At 42.5% G+C, this 26,248-nt stretch overlaps 1 protein-coding gene across 7 annotated transcripts in view; it reads right to left on the bottom strand.

The window, feature by feature from the left end:
- elmo1 (engulfment and cell motility 1 (ced-12 homolog, C. elegans)) overlaps window positions 1–26,248 on the bottom strand; it is a 214,486-nt gene that overhangs the window by 141,071 nt on the left and 47,167 nt on the right. For 4 of the 7 annotated variants that reach the window (XM_071375199.1, XM_071375193.1, XM_071375196.1 and 1 more), the window contains exon 1: window positions 18,467–18,716. The exons of the other annotated variants lie outside the window; for them this stretch is intronic. The gene's annotated coding sequence lies outside the window, so the exon portion shown is untranslated. Of the gene's footprint in view, window positions 1–18,466; window positions 18,717–26,248 lie in introns of those variants that run through there. 7 annotated transcript variants of the gene reach the window in all.

Below are 26,248 nucleotides of genomic sequence, written 5' to 3' on the forward strand. Positions count from 1 at the left end.
AATGTTATTTCAGCTTATTAAAACATGGGACCAACACTTTATGTTGTGTTTATATTTTTGTTCAGTGTATACAGTGCATTTGGAAAGTACTCAGACTCCTTGACATTTGCCACATTTTGTTATGTTACAGCCTTATTCTAAAATTGAAAAACGTTTCTCTCTCATCAATGTACACACAATACTCCATAATGACAAGGAAAAGACAGCTTTTATAGAAATTTTTGCAAACGTATAAAATTAAATAAAAACTGAAATAAGTATTCAGACCCTTTACTCAGTACTTTGTTGAAGCCCCTTTGGCAGCGATTACAGCCTTGAGTCCCCTTGGGTAAGTTACAAGTTTGGCACACCTGTATTTGGGGAGTTTCTCCCATTATTCTCTGCAAATGCTCTCAAGCTCCGTCAGGTTGGATGGGGAGCATCGCTGCACAGCTATTTTCATGTCTCTCCAGAGATGTTTGATTGGGTTGGTCCAGGCTCCTGCTTGGCCACTCAAGGACATTCAGAGACTTGTCTCAAAGCCACTCCTGCGTTGTCTTGGCTGTGTGCTTAGGGTCATTAAAAAATATATACAGTGGGGAGAACAAGTATTTGATACACTGCCGATTTTGCAGGTTTTCCTACTTACAAAGCATGTAGAGGTCTGTAATTTTTATCATAGGTACACTTCAACTGTGAGAGACGGAATCTAAAACAAAAATCCAGAAAATCACATTGTATGATTTTTAAATAATTAATTTGCATTTTATTGCATGACATAAGTATTTGATCACCTACCAACCAGTAAGAATTCCGGCTCTCACAGACCTGTTAGTTTTTCTTTAAGAAGCCCTCCTGTTCTCCACTCATTACCTGTATTAACTGCACCTGTTTGAACTCGTTACCTGTATAAAAGACACCTGTCCACACACAATCAAACAGATTCCAACCTCTCCACAATGGCCAAGACCAGAGAGCTGTGTAAGGACATCAGGGATAAAATTGTAGACCTGCACAAGGCTGGGATGGGCTACAGGACAATAGGCAAGCAGCTTGGTGAGAAGGAAACAACTGTTGGCGCAATTATTAGAAAATGGAAGAAGTTCAAGATGACGGTCAATCACCCTCGGTCTGGGGCTCCATGCAAGATTTCACCTCGTGGGGCATCAATGATCATGAGGAAGGTGAGGGATCAGCCCAGAACTACACGGCAGGACCTGGTCAATGACCTGAAGAGAGCTGGGACCACAGTCTCAAAGAAAACCATTAGTAACACACTACGCCGTCATGGATTAAAATCCTGCAGCGGACGCAAGGTCCCCCTGCTTAAGCCAGTGCATGTCCAGGCCTGTCTGAAGTTTGCCAATGACCATCTGGATGATCCAGAGGAGGAATGGGAGAAGGTCATGTGGTCTGATGAGACAAAAATAGAGCTTTTTGGTCTAACTCCACTCGCCGTGTTTGGAGGAAGAAGAAGTATGAGTACAACCCCAAGAACACCATCCCAACCGTGAAGCATGGAGGTGGAAACATCATTCTTTGGGGATGCTTTTCTGCAAAGGGGACAGGACGACTGCACCGTATTGAGGGGAGGATGGATGGGGCCATGTATCGCAAGATCTTGGCCAACAACCTCCTTCCCTCAGTAAGAGCATTGAAGATGGGTCGTGGCTGGGTCTTCCAGCATGACAACGACACGAAGCACACAGCCATGGCAACTAAGGAGTGGCTCCGTAAGAAGCATCTCAAGGTCCTGGAGTGGCCTAGCCAGTCTCCAGACCTGAACCCAATAGAAAATCTTTGGGAGGGAGCTGAAAGTCCGTATTGCCCAGCGACAGCCCCGAAACCTGAAGGATCTGGAGAAGATCTGTAGGGAGGAGTGGGCCAAAATCCCTGCTGCAGTGTGTGCAAACCTAGTCAAGAACTACAGGAAACGTATGATCTCTGTAATTGCAAACAAAGGTTTCTGTACCAAATATTAAGTTCTGCTTTTCTGATGTATCAAATACCTATGTCATGCAATAAAATGCAAATTAATTACTTAAAAATCATACAATGTGATTTTCTGGATTTTTGTTTTAGATTCCGTCTCTCATAGTTGAAGTGTACCTATGATAAAAATTACAGACCTCTACATGCTTTGTAAGTAGGAAAACCTGCAAAATCGGCAGTGTATCAAATACTTGTTCTCCCCACTGTATATATATATATTTCACCTTTATTTAACCAGGTAGGCTAGTTGAGAACAAGTTCTCATTTACAACTGCGACCTGGCAGTTGTCCTGTTGGAAGGTGAGCCTTCACCCCAATCTGAGATCCTGAGCACTCTGGAGCAGGTTTTCATAAAGGATCTCACTGTACTTCGCTTCGTTCATCTTTCCCTCAATCCTGACTAGTCTCCCAGTCCCTGCCGAAGAAAAACACCTCCACAGCATGATGCTGCCACCACCATGCTTCACCGTAAGGATGGTGCCAGGTTTCCTCCAGATGTGACGCTTGGCATTCAGGTCTTGGTTTCAACAGACCAGAGAATCTTGTTTCTCATGGTCAGAGTTCTTTAGATGCCCTTTGGAAAACTCTAAGCAGGCTGTCAGGTGCTTTTTGTAGCCTAGTGGTTAGAGCGTTGGGCCAGTAACCGAAAGGTTGCTGGATCGAATCCCCGAGCTGACAAGGTAAAAATCTGTCGTTCTGCCCCTGAGCAAGGCAGTTAACCCACTGTTCCCTGGGTGCCGAAGACATGGATATCGATTAAGGCAGCCCCCCGCACCTCTCTGATTCAGAGGGGTTGGGTTAAATGCAGAAGACACATTTCAGTTGAAGGCATTCAGTTGTACAACTGACTACGTATTCCCCTTTCCTTGAGAAGTGGCTTCCACCTGGCCTGATTGGTGGAGTGCTGCAGAAAATGTTCTCACATCTCCACAGAGGAACTCTAGAGCTCTGTCAAAGTGACCATCGTGTTCTTTGACACCTCCCTGACCAAGGCCGTTCTCCCCCGATTGCTCAGTTTGGCTGGGCGGCCAGCTCAAGGAAGAGTCTTGGTGGTTCCAAACTTCTTCCATTTAAGAATGATAGAGGCCACTCTGTTCTTGGGGATGTTTTGGTAAACTTATCCAGATCTGTGCCTCGACACAATCCTGTCTCGGAGCTCTAAGGATAATTCCTTCAACCTCATGATTTGGTTTTTGATCTGACATGTACTGTCAACTGTGGTACCTTATCTAGACAGGTGTGCACCTTTACAAATAATGTCCTATCAATTGAATTTACCACAGGTGGACTCCAATCAAGTTGTTGAAACACCTCAACGATGATGAATGGAAATAGGATGCACCGGAGCTCAATTTAAATTCTCATAGCAAAGGGTCTGAAAAACTTCTAAAACCTATTTTCACTTTGTCATTATAGGGTATTATTTTAGAATAAGGCTGTAACATAACAACATCTGGAAAAAGTCAAGGGGTCTGAATACTTTCTGAATGCACTGTATATCAATGAATTGGTGAGGGCACTTGAACTGTCTGCAGCACCCGGCCTCACCCTACTGGACTCAGGAATCAAATGTCTACTGTTTGCAGATGATCTACTGTTTCTGTTCCCAACCAAGGAGGGCCTACAGCAGCACCTAGATATTCTGCACAGATTGTGTCAGTGAATCTTAGTAAGAAAAAATTGTGTTCTAAAAAAGGTCCAGAAGCCAAGACAATAAATATATTGCCAGCAGCAAATAAATATAAGCCAGCAGCATACCACCCTGCATACCACTGCTGGCTTGCTTCTGAAGCTAAGCAGGGTTGGTCCTGGTCAGTCCCTGGATGGGAGACCAGGTGCTGCTGGAAGTGGTGTTGGAGGGCCAGTAGGAGGCACTCTTTCCTCTGGTCTAAACAAAGATCCCAATGCCCCAGGGCAGTGATTGGGGACACTGCTCTGTGTAGGGTGCAGTCTTTCGGATGGGACGTTAAACGGGTGTCCTGACTCTCTGAGGTCATTAAAGATCCCATGGCACTTATCGTAAGAGTAGGGGTGTTAACCCCGGTGTCCTGGCTAAATTCCCAATCTGGCCCTCAACCATCACGGTCACCTAATAATCCCCAGTTTACAATTGGCTCATTCATCCCCCTCCTCTCCCCTGTAACTATTCCCCAGGTCGTTGCTGCAAATGAGAACGTGTTCTCAGTCAACTTACCTGGTAAAATAACGGTAAAATAAAATAAAAAATAAATAAATATATTGTATCGAGACACTGTTTCCCTAGAGCACAAAGAATTTCACCTACCTCAGCCTAAACAACCCCACAGGTAACTTCCACAAGGCAATGAACGATCTAAGAGACAAGGCAAGAAGGGCCTGAGTCTGACTATGTACAGACTCAGTGAGCATAACCTTGCTACTGAGAGAGGCCGCTATAGGCAGACCTGGCTCTCGAGAGAACACAGGCTATGTGCACACTGCCCACAAAATGAGGTGGAAACTGAGCTGCACTTCCTAACCTACTGTCAAATGTATGACCACAGAGCTCCATACTGGCTTTGGCAATGTTAACAAGTTTCCCATGCCAATAAAGCCCCTTTGAATTTTGAGAGAGAACCTGATCTAAAAAAAAGCCCTAAGCTTCACCTCCTATTGGCACTGAGTGTACGTCCCAAACGGCACCCTATTCGAAAGTAGTATAAAGGGAATAGGCTGCCATTTTGAACACAGCCTGAGAATTAATAGAGCGACGGAGCCTGAACCAGCACGTTTCACAGTTCCCACAGGATGTATGACCGTTTGTGATCAATGTGTCTTAATGCAGAAGCCCAGATATAATATTGTAATTTTCTACAGTATTACGACTCACCAACACACATCATCAGCTACACCAACCCACGCAGCCACAGTCAATCACACTCGATGGCTGAGAACACATGCTTTCCTTTTTTCTCCCCCCCCTTTTTTTTACTTTAGAAAATGAATCCTCTTCAACTTTCCTAAGCGGCAGGGAGGGGATTCCTCAGGTGTGACCAGAGGGCGCTGGCGTCCTGTATGGATTTCAAAAGAGCCTAAACCTTAGTGCTTCATCTGACACTTTTACAAAGGGCCTTGGCTCACCAAGGGGCCAGGGTGTGACACCGTGCCACAGACAGCCTATAAAGAAGGCAGGAGCCTTTATCTGTGTTAGAAACAAAAGGTCATAGAGACATACACAGCGAGTTATCACCGTCTTCGAGTCTGAGACGGAAAGACACAGAGAGAGAAGGACTGGAAACATACAAATACACTGAAACATCCGCTTCAAAAGGTGACGTTAAAAACAGACATACCCCAACACACCAAAACAGAAGCTTCAAGCGAGACACTTTCACAAACCGAGACAGACATGGAGACACACACATATACCACACACACACTTCAAGCCTGCAACGTTCACTTCACAGACACACTGAAACCTGCCCACGCTCTAGCCATGCTTTCAGTTAGGGCAGAGCGATATACCCTAAAAATAATATCTACATTTTTTCAAACATATGGGCCATTCACAATATACAGTACCAAAAGTTTGGACACACCTACTCATTCAAGTGTTTTTCTTTATTTTTTACTATTTTCTACATTGTAGAATAATAGTGTAGACATCAAAACTATGAAATAACATATATGGAATCATGTAGTAAACAAATCAAATTCTTCAAAGTTTCCACCCTTTTCCTTGATGACAGCTTTGCACACTCTTGGCATTATCTCAACCAGCTTCATGAGGTAGTCACCTGGAATGCTTTTCATTTAACAGGTATGCCTTGTTAAAAGTTAATTTGTGGAATTGCTTTCCTTCTTAATGCATTTCAGCCAATCAGTTGTGTTGTGACAAGGTAGGGTTGGTATACAGAAGATATCCCTATTTGGTAAAAGACGAAGTCCATATTATAGCAAGAATAGCTCAAATAAGCAAAAAGAGAAACTACAGTCCATCTTTACTTTAAGACATGAAGGTCAGTCAATACAGAAAATTTCAAGAACTTTGAAAGTGTCTTCAAGTGCAGTCGCAAAAACCATCAAGCGCTATGATGAAACTGGCTCTCATGAGGACCGCCACAAGAAAGGAAGACACAGGAAAGGAAGACAGAGAGTTACCTCTGCTGCAGAGGATAAGTTCATTCGAGTTACCAGCCTCAGAAATTGCAGCCCAAATAAATGCTTCAGTGCTCAAGTAACATCAACTCTTCAGAAGAGGCTGTGTGAATCAGGCTTTCCTGGTCAAATTGCTGCAAAGAAACAACTACTAAAGGACACCAATAAGAAGAAGAGACATCCTTGGGCCAAGAAAAACAAGCAAAAGACATTAGACCAGTGGAAATCTGTCCTTCGGTCTAATGAGTCCAAATCTGAGATTTGTATGATCTCTGCATGTGTGGTTCCTACCGTGAAGCGTGGAGGAGGAGGTGTGATAGTGTAGGGGTGCTTTGCTGGTGACACTGTCTGTGATTTATTTAGAATTCAAGGCACACTTAACCAGCATGGCTACAACAGCATTCTGCAGTGATACGCCATCCCATCTGGTTTGCGCTTAGTGGGACTATCATTTGTTTTTCAACAGGACAATGACCCAACACACCTCCAGGCTGTGTAAGGTCTATTTGACCAAGAAGTAGAGTGATGGAGTGCTGCATCAGATGACCTGGCCTCCACAATCCCCCAACCTCAAATATATTGAGATGGTTTGGGATGAGTTGGATGGCAGAGCGAAGGAAAAGCAGCCAACAACTCCTTCAAGACTGTTGGAAAAGCATTCCAGGTGAAGCTGGTTGAGAGAATGCAAAGAGTGTGCAAAGCTGTCATCAAGGCAAAGGGTGGCTACGTTGAAGAATCTCAAATCTATTTTGTTTAACACATTTTTCATTACTACATGATTCCATATGTGTTATTTCATAGTTTGATTATACAATGTCCAAAATAAGGCCAATGAGTTTCTATAGGTTTATTTTGGACCTAAGCTTGTCGCCTGTGTCCCGCCTTAGGGACAACGACTTCCTTTGTTAGGGCAGCGACGTGCATCTCGTCAATATATACAGAGTTTTGGTGTAAATGGTAAGGCTCACACAGCATGGAGGAGTGAAGGACACGACACCAAAAATACACGAGAACAAGCAGACAAACGCTTATTAAAAAATGATATATTAATAATAAGAAGAAGAAGAAAAACTTGAATCATGGGAGGCATTTGGAATATCTCGCAAAAACATCAATTCCAATAAATTCCAAATTAATTAGATATATCACCCAGCCCTACTTTCAGTGTCCCCTTTCAGACACCCTGGGGGAGTGTCGCACACAAACACACACACCCGGTGAGTTGAATCTCCAGACAGAGACACAGTTATAGGGGTGAGTTGTACCTCCAGACAGACACACAGTTATAGGGGTGAGTTGTACCTCCAGACAGAGACACAGTTATAGGGGTGAGTTGTACCTCCAGACAGAGACACAGTTATAGGGGTGAGTTGTCTCTGTCTGGAGACTGTGTCTCTGCTCTAGCATTTTTGTTTTCCTCCCTGTTGTGCTGTCTCTCTCTCAGCATCTTCTGTGCTGTTTTTGTTCTCTGTCTGCTTAAGCTTGACACGTTATAAAAGCCAAGCTAATGACTTTGCAAATTAGTGCCAGTCATATATAGAGTCAGGTCCATAAATATTTGGACATTGACCAAGTTATTCTTATTTGAGCTGTCTACCACATATTTGAAATTAACTAATGAATAGGAGTGTATTTACATCCAAATCGGGTGAACGGTGTAGGAATTACAGCACTTTTTATATGTGGTCCCCACCTTTTTAAGGGACCAAAAGCAACTGGACAACTGGCTGCTCAGCTGTTCCATGGCCAGGTGTGTGTCATTCCCTCATTAGTTCATTTACAAGTAAATCAGGAAGACCAGATTAGAGTTTGCTAAAATAACATCTAAAAAAAGTACAGTTCAGGAACAACATCCTATGGACAGATGAGACAAAGATCAACGTGTACCAGTATGATGGGAAGAGAAGTGTATGGAAAACGGAAGGAACTGCTCATGATCCGAAGCATACCACCTCTTTGTATGGTTGAGAGGGATGAGGCAAAAGGTATGGCAAATAAGTCTGTTAGCCCAGGCTAACGTACTGCAAATTAAGAAATCATGTGACGAAGCTAAATAGAAATAAACTATACGATGAAACAAAGATAAATGATATAAATAATGACAGTTAAACACTTTGGAGGACCTTAAATGACATTTTTGGGACAAAAGCCAACTCGGAGCCATCAATCATTGAGTCAGATGGCTCATTTATCATAAAACCCACCCATTGCCACCTACTTTAATGACTTTTACATTGACAAGATAAACAAACTTAGGGATGACATGCCAGCAACAAACGCTGACACTACACATCCAAGTATATCTGACCAAATTATGAAAGACAAGAATTGTACTTTTGAATTCCGTAATGTGACTGTGGAAGAGGTGAAAAAATGATTGTCTATTAACAATGACAAGCCACCGGGGTCTGACAATCTGGATGGAAAATTACTGAGGATAGTAATGGACGATATTGCCACATCTTCAATTTAAGCTTACTAGAAAGTGTGTGCCCTCAGGCCTGGAGGGAAGCTAGTCATTCCGCTACCCAAGAATAGTAAAGCCCCCTTTACTGGCTCAAATAGATGACCAATCAGTCTGTTACCAACCCTTAGTAAACTTCTGGGGAAAAATTGTGTTTGACCAGATACAATGCTATTTCACAGTAAACAAATTGACAACAGAATTTCAGCATGCATATAGGGAATGACACTCAACAAGCATGGCACTTACACAAATGACTGATGATTGGCTGAGAAAAATGTATTCTAAAATGAGTGTGGGGGCTGTCTTGTTAGACTTCAGTGCAGCTTTTGACATTATCGATCATAGTCTGCTGCTGGGAAAAACTTGTGTTATGGGTTTACCCCCCTGCTATAATGTGGATAAATAGTTACTTGCGTGGTCCCATGGTGTTTAGACTTGCGTACTATTGTTTGTACAGATGAATGTGGTACCTTCAGGCGTTTGGAAATTGCTCCCAAGGATGAATCAGACTTGTGGAGGTCTACAATTATTTTTCTGAGGTCTTGGCTGATTTCTTTTGATTGTCCCATGATGTCAAGCAAAGAGGCACTGAGCAAAGAGCACATCCACAAGTACACCTCCAATTGACTCAAATTATGTCAATTAGCCTATCAGAAGCTTCTAAAGCCATTACATCATTTTCTGGAATTTCCCAAGCTGTTTAAAGGCACAGTCAACTTAGTGTATGTAAACTTCTGACCCACTGGAATTGTGATACAGTGAATTTATAAGTGAAATAATCTGTCTGTAAACAATTGTTGGAAAAATGACTTATGTCATGCACAAAGTAGATGTCCTAACCAACTTGCCAAAACTATAGTTTGTTAACAAGAAATGTGTGGAGTGGTTGAAAAACAAGTTTTAATGACTCCAACCTAAGTGTATGTAAACTTCAGACTTCAACTGTACATACATGATAACATAAGCACTATACACACACATGGATTTTGCATTGTAGATATGAGGTAGTGGAGTATGGGCATGTGGGCACACACTTTTAGTGTGTTGTGAATTCTGTAATGAATGTATTGTAATGTTTTTTAAATTGTATAACTGCCTTCATTTTGCCAGACCCCAGGAAGAGTAGCATTGGCAGCAGCTAATGGGGATCCATAATAAATACAAACACCTCATCTGTGAAGCATGGTGGAGGTAGTGTAACGGCGTGGGCATGTATGCCTGTCCAATGGAACTGGTATTTATTGATGACGTGACTGACTGCTGACAAAAGCAGCAGGATAAATTCTGAAGTGTTAAGGGCTATATTATCTGCTCAGATTCAGCCAAATGCTTCAAAACTCATTGGACGACACTTCACAGTGCAGATGGACAATGACCCGAAGCATACTGCAAAAGCAACCCAATACCAAAGAGGAATGTTCTGCAATGGCCAAGTCAATCACCTGACCTGAATCCAATTGAGCATGCATTTCACTTGCTGAAGGAAAAACGCCCCAGGAACAAGCAGGAACTGAAGACAGCTGCAGTAAAGGCCTGGCAGAGCATCACCAGGGAAGAAACCCAGCATCTGGTGATGTCTATGTGTTCCAGACTTCAGGCAGTCATTGAGTAGGTCTAAGAGGCTTCTAAACAGCTTCTACCCCCAAGCCATAAGACTCCTGAACATCTAGTCAAATGGCTACCCAGACTATTCGCATTGCCCCCTCCCCTCTACACACCACTGCCACTCTCTGCTGTCATCTATGCATAGTCTCTACCTACATTGACTCTGTACTGGCAACCCCCCTGTATATTGTTATTTATTATTTTCTACTGCTGCTCTTTAATTACTTGTTACTTTTCTCTTATTCTTATCTGTATTTTTTGAAACTGCACTGTCGTTTATGGGCTCATAAGTAAGCATTTCACTGTAAGGTCTACCTACACCTGTTGTATTCGGCGCATGAGACTAATAACATTTGATTTGATTTTCAACCAAGTATTAAAACTCAGAATTTAATGTATGATTTTGTTAGTATGTTCAATTACTTTTGAGCCACTAAAATTGGGGGACTATGTATACAAATGGTTGTAATTCCTACACGGTCCATACAATAATTGACAAAACCCTTAAATTAAAGATGAAAGTCTACACTTTAAGCACATCTTGATTGTTTCCTTTCAAATCAATTGTACAGAGCCAAAATGATACTTATGGATGTGACTGTATGTGTTCCCCTGAATCAACACCTACCCTAATTGTCTATTACTACTGTCCAGACTAAGATTTTCCCCTGGTGACACTGGTGCCACTAACTTCTACAGTTGGTGGCACCATCCACCAAAACATGAGTAATCATCTTATAAAGTAACTCAAAGTGATTTATTAAAGAAGTTTCAAAAATAGAATACCGAGTTATTCAAGAAAAAGGGCATTTCACCTAACACATCCAAGCAGGAATTCATACTCAATATATTTTGTGCAACCTAATCCAGTGATTGTCATGAATTTTGGGTTGAAAATTTCAGTAGACTATAGATGGTATATTTTACTGGTCAAAATAGGACTCCAGAATGTCCCAATTTTGGGGGGGTTCAATAGAGAGATTATACATCTTTATGTGCACCTCTAATTCAGTTCAACACCTGAGGAAGTGGAAACTCCACACATCAAAACACACTAGATCGCTAACTCTAAATATAATACCCACTGCTAGTTTTAATTGTATTTATTTATCCGTTTTTTTACCAGGTAAGTTGACTGAGAACACGTTCTCATTTACAGCAACGACCTGGGGAATAGTTACAGGGGAGAGGAGGGGGATGAATGAGCCAATTGTAAACTGGGGATTATTAGATGACCGTGATGGTTTGAGGGCCAGATTGGGAATTTAGCCAGGACACCGGGGTTAACACCCCTACTCTTACGATAAGTGCCATGGGATCTTTAACGACCTCAGAGAGTCAGGACACACGTTTAACGTGCCATCCGAAAGACAGCACCCTACACAGGGCACTGCCCTGGGGCATTGGGATATTTTTTAGACCAGAGGAAAGAGTGCCTCCTACTGGCCCTCCAGCACCACTTCGAGCAGCATCTGGTCTCCCATCCAGGGACTGACCAGGACCAACCCTGCTTAGCTTCAGAAGCAAGGCAGCAGTGGTATGCAGGGTGGTATGCTGCTGGCTAGTAGCTATGTATTCATCAAACAGTACATTTTATGTCCTAAAAAACACAGATTAGGCTACTACCCATGAGACCTATGCCCTCGCAATGGCTGGTGCGCATTTTTCCCATGCACCGTTCCATATCTCAAATCCATATCAAATATCTTGGTTGTAAAATATTGGCTATTGAGCTGAATATTGAGTGTTGAGAAATAACAATTATCCCTACAGAAAGCTGAGGCCTTTCTGTTTTTCCCCTAATTGGATTTTTAAATGTTATATGATCAGAATTGTTCTTCTCTTAAGCGCATGAGGGGAAAGGGGAGTGGCTCGCTCATTACAGCAGCAGGACCTAGTGATACAGATACAGGTGCAGGGCACACACTTTCATTAGAGGAATCATGAGGACAATGCACTTTACTGTTTGACCAAATTATGGTTTTAGACGCTCCCAAAATAGGACGTTTTGAGTGTGGTGACAACGTAGAATGTTCCCTTTCTACGTTTATAGGCACCCACCCTTTTATTTTTTTATGATCTATGGTCTGTCTAACTGATGACAGAGTCAGAACAGGTCTCGTTGCTGATGCCAGGTTTGAATTTGAATGAGAGTTTGCATGACCTCAGCTCAGCCCATCAGAAAACAAGGCCAGCTGGCCTTGCCCATTGATCAGCTCATTGTAGATTAGTATAACAGAGAAATTGCAAAACTCTTTATAAAAATCTTAACAGGCTGATGTGCCACTGGCTGGCCATTTTCCCCTTTTACATTTTTTTGGGAAAAATATATTTTTGTATGTCAATTTCAACCAGCCCAACCAACTAAAAAACGGTCTAGCACATCTGGCATTTCCCAGAATTGCCAGATGGCCAATCCGCCCCCGCCGTCACCAGTCTAAAAAGCCTCCCCTACCCTCTGTGGAGGGGGATATTCATTCATGTATGAATGTTTTAGCCTGTAACACACACCTGTAGTTTGTCTTCACACAGAACCACCCACAGTTCCTATAGGAAAAAGCCTGGTAAGAGCTCATTGAAAATGAGATTGCTTCTCTTTGCCCTGTGAAACTGTGCCCACATCTATCCGAGTTCCCCCTGGGTGGTAGACACTGGTGGACAAAACAATGAAAGAAGAAGAGAAATAGGAAGCGTGGGGGGAACTGGAGGGAAAAGTGGCACAACGGTAAGAAAAGGGAACAGAACAGCCATGTTGTGAGTGACACAGGCATCAAATTCAAAGTTGAACTTCACTAAAACTGCATGGAGAAATCATGTGGAGAAATGGTCAATTATAAGAAATTCCTCATTCAAAATTCTCTCTCACAGAGCATCTCTTAGTCACACCCAGCTTTCTAAAGATAGTCGGCACAGGCACACACAACCCCACCCCCTCCCCACACAATCCAACTATGCCATTAATGTCAGTGTGTTGTGACTACTCTGTCTCAGCAGGCTACTACAGTACTACTACTATTGACTGTCTCCGTCTCAGCAGGCTACTATAGTAATACTAACTGTCTCCATCTCAGCAGGCTACTATAGTAATACTAACTGTCTCCATCTCAGCAGGCTACTATAGTACTACTAATACTAACTGTCTCCATCTCAGCAGGCTACTATAGTACTACTAATACTAACTGTCTCCATCTCAGCAGGCTACTATAGTACTACTAATACTAACTGTCTCCATCTCAGCAGGCTACTATAGTACTACTAATACTAACTGTCTCCATCTCAGCAGGCTACTATAGTACTACTAATACTAACTGTCTCCATCTCAGCAGGCTACTATAGTACTACTAATACTAACTGTCTCCATCTCAGCAGGCTACTATAGTAATACTAACTGTCTCCATCTCAGCAGGCTACTATAGTAATACTAACTGTCTCCATCTCAGCAGGCTACTATAGGAATACTAACTGTCTCCATCTCAGCAGGCTACTATAGTACTACTAACTGTCTCCATCTCAGCAGGCTACTATAGTAATACTAACTGTCTCCATCTCAGCAGGCTACTATAGTAATACTAACTGTCTCCATCTCAGCAGGCTACTATAGTACTACTAATACTAACTGTCTCCATCTCAGCAGGCTACTATAGTAATACTAACTGTCTCCATCTCAGCAGGCTACTATAGGAATACTAACTGTCTCCATCTCAGCAGGCTACTATAGTACTACTAACTGTCTCCATCTCAGCAGGCTACTATAGTACTACTAATACTAACTGTCTCCATCTCAGCAGGCTACTATAGTAATACTAACTGTCTCCATCTCAGCAGGCTACTATAGTAATACTAACTGTCTCCATCTCAGCAGGCTACTATAGGAATACTAACTGTCTCCATCTCAGCAGGCTACTATAGTACTACTAACTGTCTCCATCTCAGCAGGCTACTATAGTAATACTAACTGTCTCCATCTCAGCAGGCTACTATAGTAATACTAACTGTCTCCATCTCAGCAGGCTACTATAGTACTACTAATACTAACTGTCTCCATCTCAGCAGGCTACTATTGTAATACTAACTGTCTCCATCTCAGCAGGCTACTATAGTAATACTAACTGTCTCCATCTCAGCAGGCTACTATAGTAATACTAACTGTCTCCATCTCAGCAGGCTACTATAGTAATACTAACTGTCTCCATCTCAGCAGGCTACTATAGTAATACTAACTGTCTCCATCTCAGCAGGCTACTATAGTAATACTAACTGTCTCCATCTCAGCAGGCTACTATAGTAATACTAACTGTCTCCATCTCAGCAGGCTACTATAGTAATACTAACTGTCTCCATCTCAGCAGGCTACTATAGTAATACTAACTGTCTCCATCTCAGCAGGCTACTATAGTAATACTAACTGTCTCCATCTCAGCAGGCTACTATAGTAATACTAACTGTCTCCATCTCAGCAGGCTACTATAGTAATACTAACTGTCTCCATCTCAGCAGGCTACTATAGTAATACTAACTGTCTCCATCTCAGCAGGCTACTATAGTACTACTAATACTAACTGTCTCCATCTCAGCAGGCTACTATAGTACTACTAATACTGTCTCCATCTCAGCAGGCTACTATAGTAATACTAACTGTCTCCATCTCAGCAGGCTACTATAGTACTACTAACTGTCTCCATCTCAGCAGGCTACTATAGTACTACTAACTGTCTCCATCTCAGCAGGCTACTATAGTAATACTAACTGTCTCCATCTCAGCAGGCTACTATAGTACTACTAATACTAACTGTCTCCATCTCAGCAGGCTACTATAGTAATACTAACTGTCTCCATCTCAGCAGGCTACTATAGTAATACTAACTGTCTCCATCTCACCAGGCTACTATAGTAATACTAACTGTCTCCATCTTAGCAGGCTACTATAGTACTACTAATACTAACTGTCTCCATCTCAGCAGGCTACTATAGTAATACTAACTGTCTCCATCTCAGCAGGCTACTATAGTAATACTAACTGTCTCCATCTCAGCCGGCTACTATAGTAATACTAATACTAACTGTCTCCATCTCAGCAGGCTACTATAGTAATACTAACTGTCTCCATCTCAGCAGGCTACTATAGTAATACTAACTGTCTCCATCTCAGCAGGCTACTATAGTAATACTAACTGTCTCCATCTCAGCAGGCTACTATAGTACTACTAATACTAACTGTCTCCATCTCAGCAGGCTACTATAGTACTACTAATACTAACTGTCTCCATCTCAGCAGGCTACTATAGTACTACTAACAGGCTACTATAGTAATACTAACTGTCTCCATCTCAGCAGGCTACTATAGTAATACTAACTGTCTCCATCTCAGCAGGCTACTATAGTAATACTAACTGTCTCCATCTCAGCAGGCTACTATAGTACTACTAACTGTCTCCATCTCAGCAGGCTACTATAGTAATACTAACTGTCTCCATCTCAGCAGGCTACTATAGTAATACTAAAACTAACTGTCTCCATCTCAGCAGGCTACTATAGTAATACTAACTGTCTCCATCTCAGCAGGCTACTATAGTAATACTAACTGTCTCCATCTCAGCAGGCTACTATAGTAATACTAACTGTCTCCGTCTCAGCAGGCTACTATAGTAATACTAACTGTCTCCATCTCAGCAGGCTACTATAGTAATACTAAAACTAACTGTCTCCATCTCAGCAGGCTACTATAGTAATACTAACTGTCTCCATCTCAGCAGGCTACTATAGTAATACTAACTGTCTCCATCTTAGCAGGCTACTATAGTAATACTAACTGTCTCCATCTCAGCAGGCTACTATAGTAATACTAACTGTCTCCATCTCAGCAGGCTACTATAGTACTACTAACTGTCTCCATCTTAGCAGGCCGCTTTATTTCACAAACATGCCCTTGTTTCTTGTGCAGCAAGCAGGATATCCTGTCAGAAGTCTGTGCCAGAGGGCTGACAACAACTCTCACAGCAGTTAACAGCACTGGAGTCACTCCGCCGAAGTACACAACACGCCTGCTGAGGGGACAGCAATTCTCTAAACTCGTGTTAATAAAACACCAAATCACCAAATAGACTCATGGTCCAGGACTCAATACTCCTGGTAGTTTTGTAGATGTGTAAGTGAGGGGAGTGATTCGGGGTTTAGATCTAAAGGGTAAGGCTGGACCTCGAAGCCAGATCCACTGCTGATTTGTATTCTTCCCCTGTAATCAAGGACTGATTTAGACCTGGGACATCAGGTGGGTGCAATTCATTATCACGTAGAAGAGGAAAAACAGCAGTCCTGCGGACCTCAAGGCTTAGATTTGAATATCCCTGCCAAGATTGTAATAAACAGTGAACCCAAATCAGTGAAACCAAAAGGGTTCGCCAAATCGCCACTTTCATTTATTTTTATTTTTATTTGTATAAAATTATTTCACCTTTATTTAACCAGGTAGGCCAGTTGAAAACAAGTTCTCATTTACAACTGCGACCTGGCCAAGATAAAGCAAAGCAGTTCGACACATACAACAACACAGAGTTACACATGGAATAAACAAACATACAGTCAATAATACAGTAGAAAAAGTCTATATACAGTATGTGCAAATGAGGTAAGATAAGGAAGGTAAGGCAATAAATAGGCCATGGTGGCGAAGTAATTACAATATACCAATTAAACACTGGAGTGAAAGAGTGTAACAAAGATAGTCACTAACAAAGAGAGTCAGCAACAATCAAGAGACATTTTGTTGACACCATCCTGAATAAAATGAAAGAATCACACAGAAAGTCTGCATCATTCCAAACAGAGGTGTGACCTAACAACCACACCCATATCTAATGAGCAGCACAGCCAATTATTTAATTTAAATGTTTTTCTTATTCACAACAATTTCTCAAAGACATTTCTTGAATTCCAACTGTGTGCTGTTTTACTCAGTTTGTTCACAATTAAAACCTTGGTGACGATTGAGAAAAACAATCCAATAGCTCAGCAACCCTCTCCTCGAACCCCCTAAGACATTTCACATTTTAGTTTTAACCCTAAACCAGGGGTTGGAACCCGTTCAGGGAACAGAACAGAAAACCAGAACGAAAATTATCTATACTGTTCCGGAGCCGAACCGTTATTTAAAAAAGAATGGGAACTGATTAATAATATTCTTTTACATTCCGGGCATTTTTTTCCCAGTCCTACAAAAAAATTCAGCAATGCGCCTATGCAAAGCCCTCACTGTCACTCAAAAACGTATTCCATGGTCTGAATGCCTGACAGATGAAAATCCTTGCCAGTGTGTGTAGGCTACCTGCCCTACTGCTATCTTTTTTAAATGCTGACTTGAATGTCATTGAGAAACCAGAGAAGTGTCAAAGATTTTTTTTCGGCAGAAGTCCTTTCTGAATTGAAAAGCAATCAAAGTAATCATCTAGTTTTTTCACAAGTATCTGTAATCTGATTACAATATTTTTGCTTGTAACATAACAGATTAGTTACAGTTTTATTGTAATCCCTTACATGTAACTGATTACATGTAATCCATTACTCCCCAACCCCGCTTGTTAGTTAGCTCTGGTCTAGATCTCAACCTCTAGGCAGCATTATGTGCAATGTAATGGAACTGAGTCATGGTCAAGGGCTAGCTTTGGTCCAACGTTAAACCAACTCTTTGAAGTTCAAAGGCTTTCAAAGTTCCTTCATAGAAGCCGCTCCTGCGCAGGTATAATTCTGTGGGTCTAATTCAGACAATGCATGTCAAAACAATAACATGCCCAGCACTCTCCTCACCTGCACCTGGGGGGATCCTGCAATAGCTGACCTGTCAGGGCTAACCAGACTATGCTTATTCACCAACTCATCTCTCTACCCTTATGTCTGAGCCATAGATGAAGAATGAGTAGAACCTCTGACCATGGCAATTTAACTGTAGCTCCGTTGGTAGAGCATGGCGCTTGCAATGCTAGGATAGTGGGTTTCAATTCCTGGGACCCCCCCTTAGTGTAAAATGTATGCACACATGACTAGTCGCTTTGGATAAAAGCTTTTGCTAAATGGCATATATTTTTTTAACTCATGGGTTAACTCAGAATGGCTGACCTGGTATTGTGATGTATAGTTATTCTAATTCTATGGTCTGAACCGGGTCTATGCCCAAGGGGTTAGAGGAAACAGAGGATGAGGAAGGCAAAGGAAAAGAGCCCTTAAATTAGGGCCACACCCTTCGGCCCAATGCACCCCTTTCCAGCCTGAGCAGTGAGTACAGTACACAACAAGAAGAAAAGACAGAGGACTCACCCGGAAACCTTGACGACAACCAGCTAGTGAGTTCAACCTGCTGGTCCTGCCTCCAACACGTCTTCTTTCAAATCCACAACAACAAAACTAAACAAAAAATGAATTACACTAACACTAGCTAGCCACAAATACAAAATAAATCCTTATGGATCCAGCAGTCACAGAATCAAGGGTTATAAACTAAACTTCACAGTGCCTTGCCTTGAGCACGGAAAAAGAGCAAAAGCCAGAATTAGAGAGAGGTTAACAGGAGGAGGAAGTAGGCGTTTGTCTAGAGAAGAGGAAACCGGTCTGTAGCGACACAGACGGGTAAAAAAAGCGGCAAAATTCAAAGATGAGACAAACGAATCCGAGAAGTGGAAGGAGACTGAAGGCCTTGCTCACAGGAAGTTACCTCAACCTGAAAAACAATGTGTCACACTCACAGCTATACTTTACAACTACATGTACGGGGCCACATTCAGCATGGCACAACGGCGTGAAATGTTCAGATATAGACATATAGTATGTAGAACAAAGATGCCTCTGACATGTAGAATAAGGTATCATCTATCTGCAACATTCCACAACGTTTCCCTACTGAACGTTACCCTGATGTGGTGTCAAGTCATAGGCCTGGATAAAACACAGAGCAAGACACCAACACTTTTCAAGGAGAACTAGGTAAATGGAAGAGTGACGTAAGGTATTCAAATCCCTTCAAACATGGCCACTTCACCACCCAATGAATTCCTAACACAACAATGACCAAAATTCCATTCATGTCACTACAAGTAAAGAATGTGCATCTTCTCCTGAAAAGCCCATTCACTGTAAATACCAGTTGTCTCAGTCCAACCAATGCTGTGGTTTTAGCTGAGGAAACGATCATTATTGTTGGAAAGGAAAAGTCAGAGCTCTGAGCAGAGGGAGCCATGACGATTACCCACCACCACAAGGGTTGCGTCCCAAATGGCACCCTATTCCCTATGCAGTGTGCAACTTCTGACAAGGGCCCAGTGCACTGTATAGGGAATAGCCATTTGGGGCCATTTGGGCCATTTGGGACGTGGCCATTTGGGACGTAGCCAAACTCTCTCTTCCACCTCTGCCTGCCCTCTTGCCTCACTGATGCAGTAGACTCTATGCACAACTGGTAGAATGAGCCAAACCCTGACAGGATCTTAACATTACAGCCTCAATAAACTAAGTGTTGGGTGCAGTGCATAAAATGTGGTGAGTAGTTGACTCCGAGAGAAAAATACAAGTTAGTTTTGAACAAATTCCTTTGTTCAAAAATAAAGAAGCAAGAGAGAGAGCGAGAGCTATATTTTGTATTTTTTTCACTTTCACTTAACTAGTGAATGCAGCTAGCTAGTTTAGCCTACTGTAACACCCGGCTCAAATGAGAGGGATGCTAGGTTAGCTAGCTGGCTATGGCTATCCAACACTAGAACTCTTCCAAGTCAAGGTAAGCTTTTGGTTTGAATAAATGTATTGCCCCAGGGGCCTGCAGGTGTAACGGCTAAACTGCTTGCTGACTGTACACTGTACTGCATGATTGTAGCGGGTTTACTACCGCATTAGTTGAAGTAGGCATGTTGACTATGATGTTAGCTAATATGGTGACAATGATGTAGGCTGTGTGTAACGGTTAATGGTTATGATTGTTTGGCTTGGAAAGCTTTTTTTTAGCTTGGTCACAGACAGCTGATGTGTTGTACACTGAAGTCCACAAGCGAAAGGAAAAGGAGATTGAATAGATCCGAGAATGAATTATTCAATGAGAAAAGTGATCATGTTGTTTTCATGTGGCTGCTATGAAAGTGAACTGTGTTTGCATGTGATCAGGGGTGTTCAGGGTTATTAAGTCCTCCTATTCTGTTGAAAAACATATCTTAAAACGGAAGCAAATTGAACAAAAAGGGGCTAAACATACCAGAATTTGGCCAATAGAAACTCATTTGAAACTGTTGGATTAATGGTTGCAGCCTAGATCAGCCAAACGCAGGCAAGAGTCTGCAAAGGCGGTATTGAATGTGTCACTGTCTGTCATCTTGATTACTCAAATGTTTCTCTTGACCTGTGCATCTACGTTGTAAACTTTCATTCATAGGCTAGGTTGTAGCAACCTCATGATGGGTATAAGGAGAATTTGAGTATCACATATGTAAACTCAGCAAAAAAAAAAATGTCCTCTCACGGTCAACTGCGTTTATTTTCAGCTAACTTAACATGTGTAAGTATTTGTATGAACATAAGATTAAACAACTGAGACATAAACTGAACAAGTTCCACAGACATGTGACTAACAAAAATGGAATAATGTGTCCCTGAACAAAGGGGGGGGTCAAAATCAAAACCACAGTCAGTATCTGGTGTGGCCACCAACTGTATTAAGTACTGCAGTGCATCTCCTCCTCATGGACTGCACCAGATTTGCCAGTTCTTGCTGTGAGATGTTACCCCACTCTTCCGCCAAGGCACCTGCAAGTTCCCTGACATTTCTGGGGGGAATGGCCCTAGCCCTCACCCTCCGATCCAACAGGTCCCAGACGTGCTCAATGGGATTGAGATCTGGGCTCTTCGCTGGCCATGGCAGAACACTGACATTCCTGTCTTTCAGGAAATCACACACAGAACGAGCAATATGGCTGGTGGCATTGTCATGCTGGAGGGTCATGTCAGGATGAGCCTGCAGGAAGGGTACCACATGAGGGAGGAGGATGTCTTCCCTATAATGCACAGTGTTGAGATTGCCTGCAATGACAACAAGCTCAGTCCGATGATGCTGTGACACACCGCCCCAGACCATGACGGACCCTCCACCTCCAAATCGATCCTGCTCCAGAGTACAGGCCTCGGTGTAACACTCATTCCTTCGGCGATAAACGCGAATCCGACCATTCCCCCTGCTGAGACAAAACCGTGACCCGTCAGTGAAGAGCATTTTTTGCCAGTCCTGTCGCTGGTCCAGCAACAGTGGGTTTGTGCCCATAGGTGTCGTTGTTGCCAGTGATGTCTGGTGAGGACCTGCCTTACAACAGGCCTACAGCCCTCAGTCCAGCCTCTCTCAGCCTATTACGGACAGTCTGAGCACTGATGGAGGGATTGTGCGTTCCTGGTGTAACTCGGGCAGTTGTTGTTGCCATCCTGTACCTGTCCCGCAGGTGTGATGTTCGGATGTACCGATCCTGTGCAGGTGTTGTTACACGTGGTCTGCCACTGCGAGGACGATCAGCTGTCCGTCCTGTCTCCCTGTAGCGCTGTCTTAGGCGTCTCCCAGTACGGACATTGCAATTTATTGCCCTGACCACATCTGCAGTTCTCATGCCTCCTTGCAGCATGCCTAAGGCATGTTCACACAGATGAGCAAGGACCCTGGGCATCTTTCTTTTAGTGTTTATCAGAGTCAGTAGAAAGGCCTCTTTAGTGTCCTAAGGTTTCATAACTGTGACCTTAATTGCCTACCGTCTGTAAGCTGTTAGTGTCTTAACGACCGTTCCACAAGTGCATGTTCATTAAGTGTTTATGGTTCATTGAAGAAGCATGGTAAACAGTGTTTAAACCCTTTACAATGAAGATCTGCGAAAATATTTGGATTTTGAAAGATTATCTTTGAAAGACAGGGTCCTGAAAAAGGGACTTTTTTGTTGTTGCTGAGTTTAGTAGCCTAAACCTATCCATGTTACATTGAGCTGGGTGAATGGAATATGAATAGCAGTCATCCAATATGCTGTAATAGAAAGAAGGCCACGCTCCTACATTTTTTAAATAAAATCGGCACCAAACCAGCACCAAACCCCACTGGTCTAGTGGGCCATAAGAGCTCAGCTGTTTCACATAATGTCTTTCAAAAAAACATATAACATTTCACCACAATCTCTCTTTTCACAGAATTTAACCCCACCACTCGCAGTTTGACATTTACAAATGTTATCATAAATTATCCCAGACAGGCACAGATATCCCAGCTATCAAATGTTGGTTCTCAGAACACTGTGGCAACGTTATTTGTAAAAAGAAATATATAAAAAAAGAGATATAAAATATCCTTTAGGGAACGTCACGGGAATGTTCTGTGTTAGCTGGGATTGTACTATACCTTATTGGGTCATTTGCCTGTCAGTAAGGCCTACATTCAGTGCAATCTATTGCGAGGAAGAAATCTTCTGCTATGTTAATTGCCAAGCCCAAGTGGTCGTGATCCACATACCGTGAGCTACAGCAATTCCAGATGCCCCAAAACCAGAGGAGCTACTATCATAACATATATTTTACCAGGCTAAAATTAATTTAATGAGCTAGAAGATTGTTATTATTTTTATTTAACTAGGCAAGTCAGTTAAGAACAAAATCTTAGTTACAATGACGGTCTACCCCGGCCAAACCCGGAATGACACTGGGCCAATTGTGCCGCCCAATGGGACAATCACGGCCGGATGTGATACAGCCTGGAATCGAACCAGGGACTGTAGTGATGCCTCTTGAACTGAGATGCAGTTCCTTAGACCGCTGCGCCACTTGGGAGCCCCTAAGATCTCACTGAAGCATTTGGGTATGACAAGCTACTCTTATCCAAGGGCACAGCCAGGGCCGTACGGAGTCATAAGTACACCACCACTACTTCATCGCTCCCCAAAGCAGTTCTCCACATGACCCAGACAAGCAGCTCTAAAAAACAGCCTGCTCTTTCCTCCTGGCCTTCCCTGCCCACCACAGAGCTAGCATAGCGCGCTAGCGAGACGCTGTCTCCTTGGCGATGAGCGCATATGCTAAGGAAACCAATTAGCCTCCCCAAAGGAGTTCTCCACACGACCCAGACAAGCAGCTCTAAAAAACAGCCGCTCTTTCCTCCTGGCCTTCCCTGCCCACCACAGAGCTAGCATAGCACGCTAGCGAGACGCTGTCTCCTTGGAGATGAGCGCATATGCTAAGGAAACCAATTAGCCTACAGCGATGTACTGTACTGTTCTCTCCTCAAACTCTCCCTAGAAGGACCCTTGGGGGCCTGGGGGAATATGTGGACTTGTCCCCACTCAGAAGAGTCCTTGACAGGGAAGGGAAAGTCACACGGTTAGGGATTCCCTGTGGGAAGATGCTAAAAACAGGCACATTAACTTTACAGTGCTGCTAAAGTGGAAACAAGCCCACATACAAAAATGATCTAACTAAGTGCCAAGCAGCACCCACAACTAGGGCTTTACTAGCTACTATGTTCTTTGTTATAACATTGCAATGGTAGCTATTAAAATGATGAGATGTGATATGATGCATCTCCCATTGGAACTCTCCCAGCCTACACATAAGCATCAGTTACCAATCGCAACGTTTTTTTGATTCTGATATGCGTTAATGTTGGAATGGGGCGACTTCCTGGTCTAGTTATCTTCAACCCATAACGGGCCTCCTTACCCAACCTTTTATCCTCCATAATCCAACTGCTAAGTCGGTGCACTTAGAGAGAATGCGTCCCAAACGGCACCCTCTTCCCTACACAGTGGACCCTGTTGAAAAGTAGTGCACTAAATATGAAATAGGGTGCCATTTGGGACACATTTCGAGCCTGTAGCGTATTTCTATTTATTAAGGATCCCCAATAGTTCCTGTCAAGGCAGCAGCTACTCTTCCTGGGGTCTAAACAAGAATAAGGAAATTACATCACACTTCTTTAAAAAAAATATATATAAAAACAGTACATCATACAACACATTATTACTCCACTACTGTACCACTACATATCTACAATACATTATTAATCCACTACATATCTACAATCAGTGGTGTAAAGTATTTTTATAAAATACTTTAAAGTATTAATTAAGAAGGTTTTTGGGGTATCTGTACTTAACTATTTATATTTTTGACAACTTTTACTCCACTACATTCCTAAAGATATTAATGTACTTTTTACTCCATACATTTCCCCTGACATCCAAAAGTACTCATTACATTTTGAATGCTCAGCAGGACAGGAAAATTAGCCAATTCACACACTTATCAAGACAACATCCCTGGTCATCCCTACTGCACTTGATCTGGTAGACTCACTAAACACAAATTCTTTGTTTGTAAATTATGTCTGTATTGGAGTGTGCCCCTGGCTATCTGTAAAGAAAATCATGTCTTCTGGTTTGCTAATATAAGGAATTCTAAATTATTTACGCTTTTACCTTTGATACTTATATAGCAATTAGTATATTATAGCAATTACATGTACTTTTAATACTTTTAGTACACTGTACAGTGCATTCGGAAAGTATTCAGACCCCTTAATTATGTTGCAGCTTCAGCAACACGGACAGTGCGGTAAACACTGTTGATGTTCTGTGGTGGTCGCTGCAGCAGGGAAGAGAGCGAGAGACAACGGGTGCTATTCACAGAGTCAATCGCTGTATAAAAAAAATATTAAAAAAATAAAAACACGGCGCAGCAAGTCTGAACCCGGCCTGGCACAAGCAAATTAATTGCGGTCAGACTCCCTCCCTTTGTGTGTCAAACAGCACGCTTAAAGCATCAGACAAGCTCAGTGCATATGGTTGATTTGATTAAAACACATTGGATGTGTCTATATATGGAAAAATACAAGTTTTAAAATAGACTCGACGACTCTTGGTCAACCAATACTTTTTTGGGTCTGGGACAGCCTTAATTTAGTATAGAGAGAGAGAGAGAGAGAGAGTGAGAGAGAGAGAGAGAGAGAGAGAGAGAGAGAGGCAGATGGAGCACGAGACAGACAGGACCCACAGGCTTCAGTGAGTCACTCCGACTGTGTGACCTTCTGCTGCAGGGCTCCTCGGCTCAGCAGGAAACACAAACCAGGTCACACACAAACACCACCTTGGGGAGAGGGGCATTCAGATGGAGAGCAAGGGGGTTTACCTAAAACACAGCCAAATAACAAATTGAGGTGTGTGTGTGTAAGAGAGAGAGAGTGAATATCAAGTGTCTCAAGCAATGAGCCATATGCATGGAACTGTGACACACTTACAAACCTAACTCAGTCACGAGTCACTAGTGTCAACCCCAATAAAGACTCGTAGGCGAGAGGGGAAATGTAACAACTAAAACAGTGTGGGGTGGGTGAGAAAGAAACACACTGACTAAGGCTTGGAGAGGGGATAATAATATTATTGTATTACTATTTATTATAAATCCCCATTAGTTCCTGACAAGGCAGCAGCTTATCGTCATGGGGTGCAGCAAAATGAAGCCAGTTATATAATTTTAAAAACATTACAATGCATTCACAACACATTAAGTGTGTGCCCTCAGGCCCCTACTCTACTACCACATTTCTACAACACTAAATCCATGTGTACGTGTGTGTATAGTGTGTATGTTATCGTGTGTTTGTATGAATGTGTCTGTGCCTATGTTGCTTCACAGTCCCCACTGTTCCATAAGGTATATTTTTATCTGTTTTTTTAATGTAATTTTACTGCTTGTATGAGTTACTTGATGTGGAAAAAAGTTCCATTGAGTTCCACAGTTCAATATTCTAACCACATTTACTGAAACGCAAAAGGACGGCTCTTATTTGTAGAGGGAAGGAGGCAAATACCAAACGCCTCAGCCCGTAGCGGTACAGTGCACAGGTTGGTGGCACCTTCATTTGTCGAGGACGGGCTCGTGGTAATGGCTGGAGTGGAATGGTATCACATACATCAAACATAGTCTCCATGTGTTTGATGCAATTCCATTTGCTCCGTTTCAGCCATTATTATGAGCCATCCCTCCCTCAGCAGCCACCACCAGTACAGAGAGTTACAATGATTTTACTAACTACTTTTGACCAGGGCC

This window comes from Salvelinus alpinus, chromosome 29 (genome assembly GCF_045679555.1).
Source record: "Salvelinus alpinus chromosome 29, SLU_Salpinus.1, whole genome shotgun sequence".
In the NCBI taxonomy this organism is placed as follows: Eukaryota; Metazoa; Chordata; class Actinopteri; order Salmoniformes; family Salmonidae; genus Salvelinus; species Salvelinus alpinus.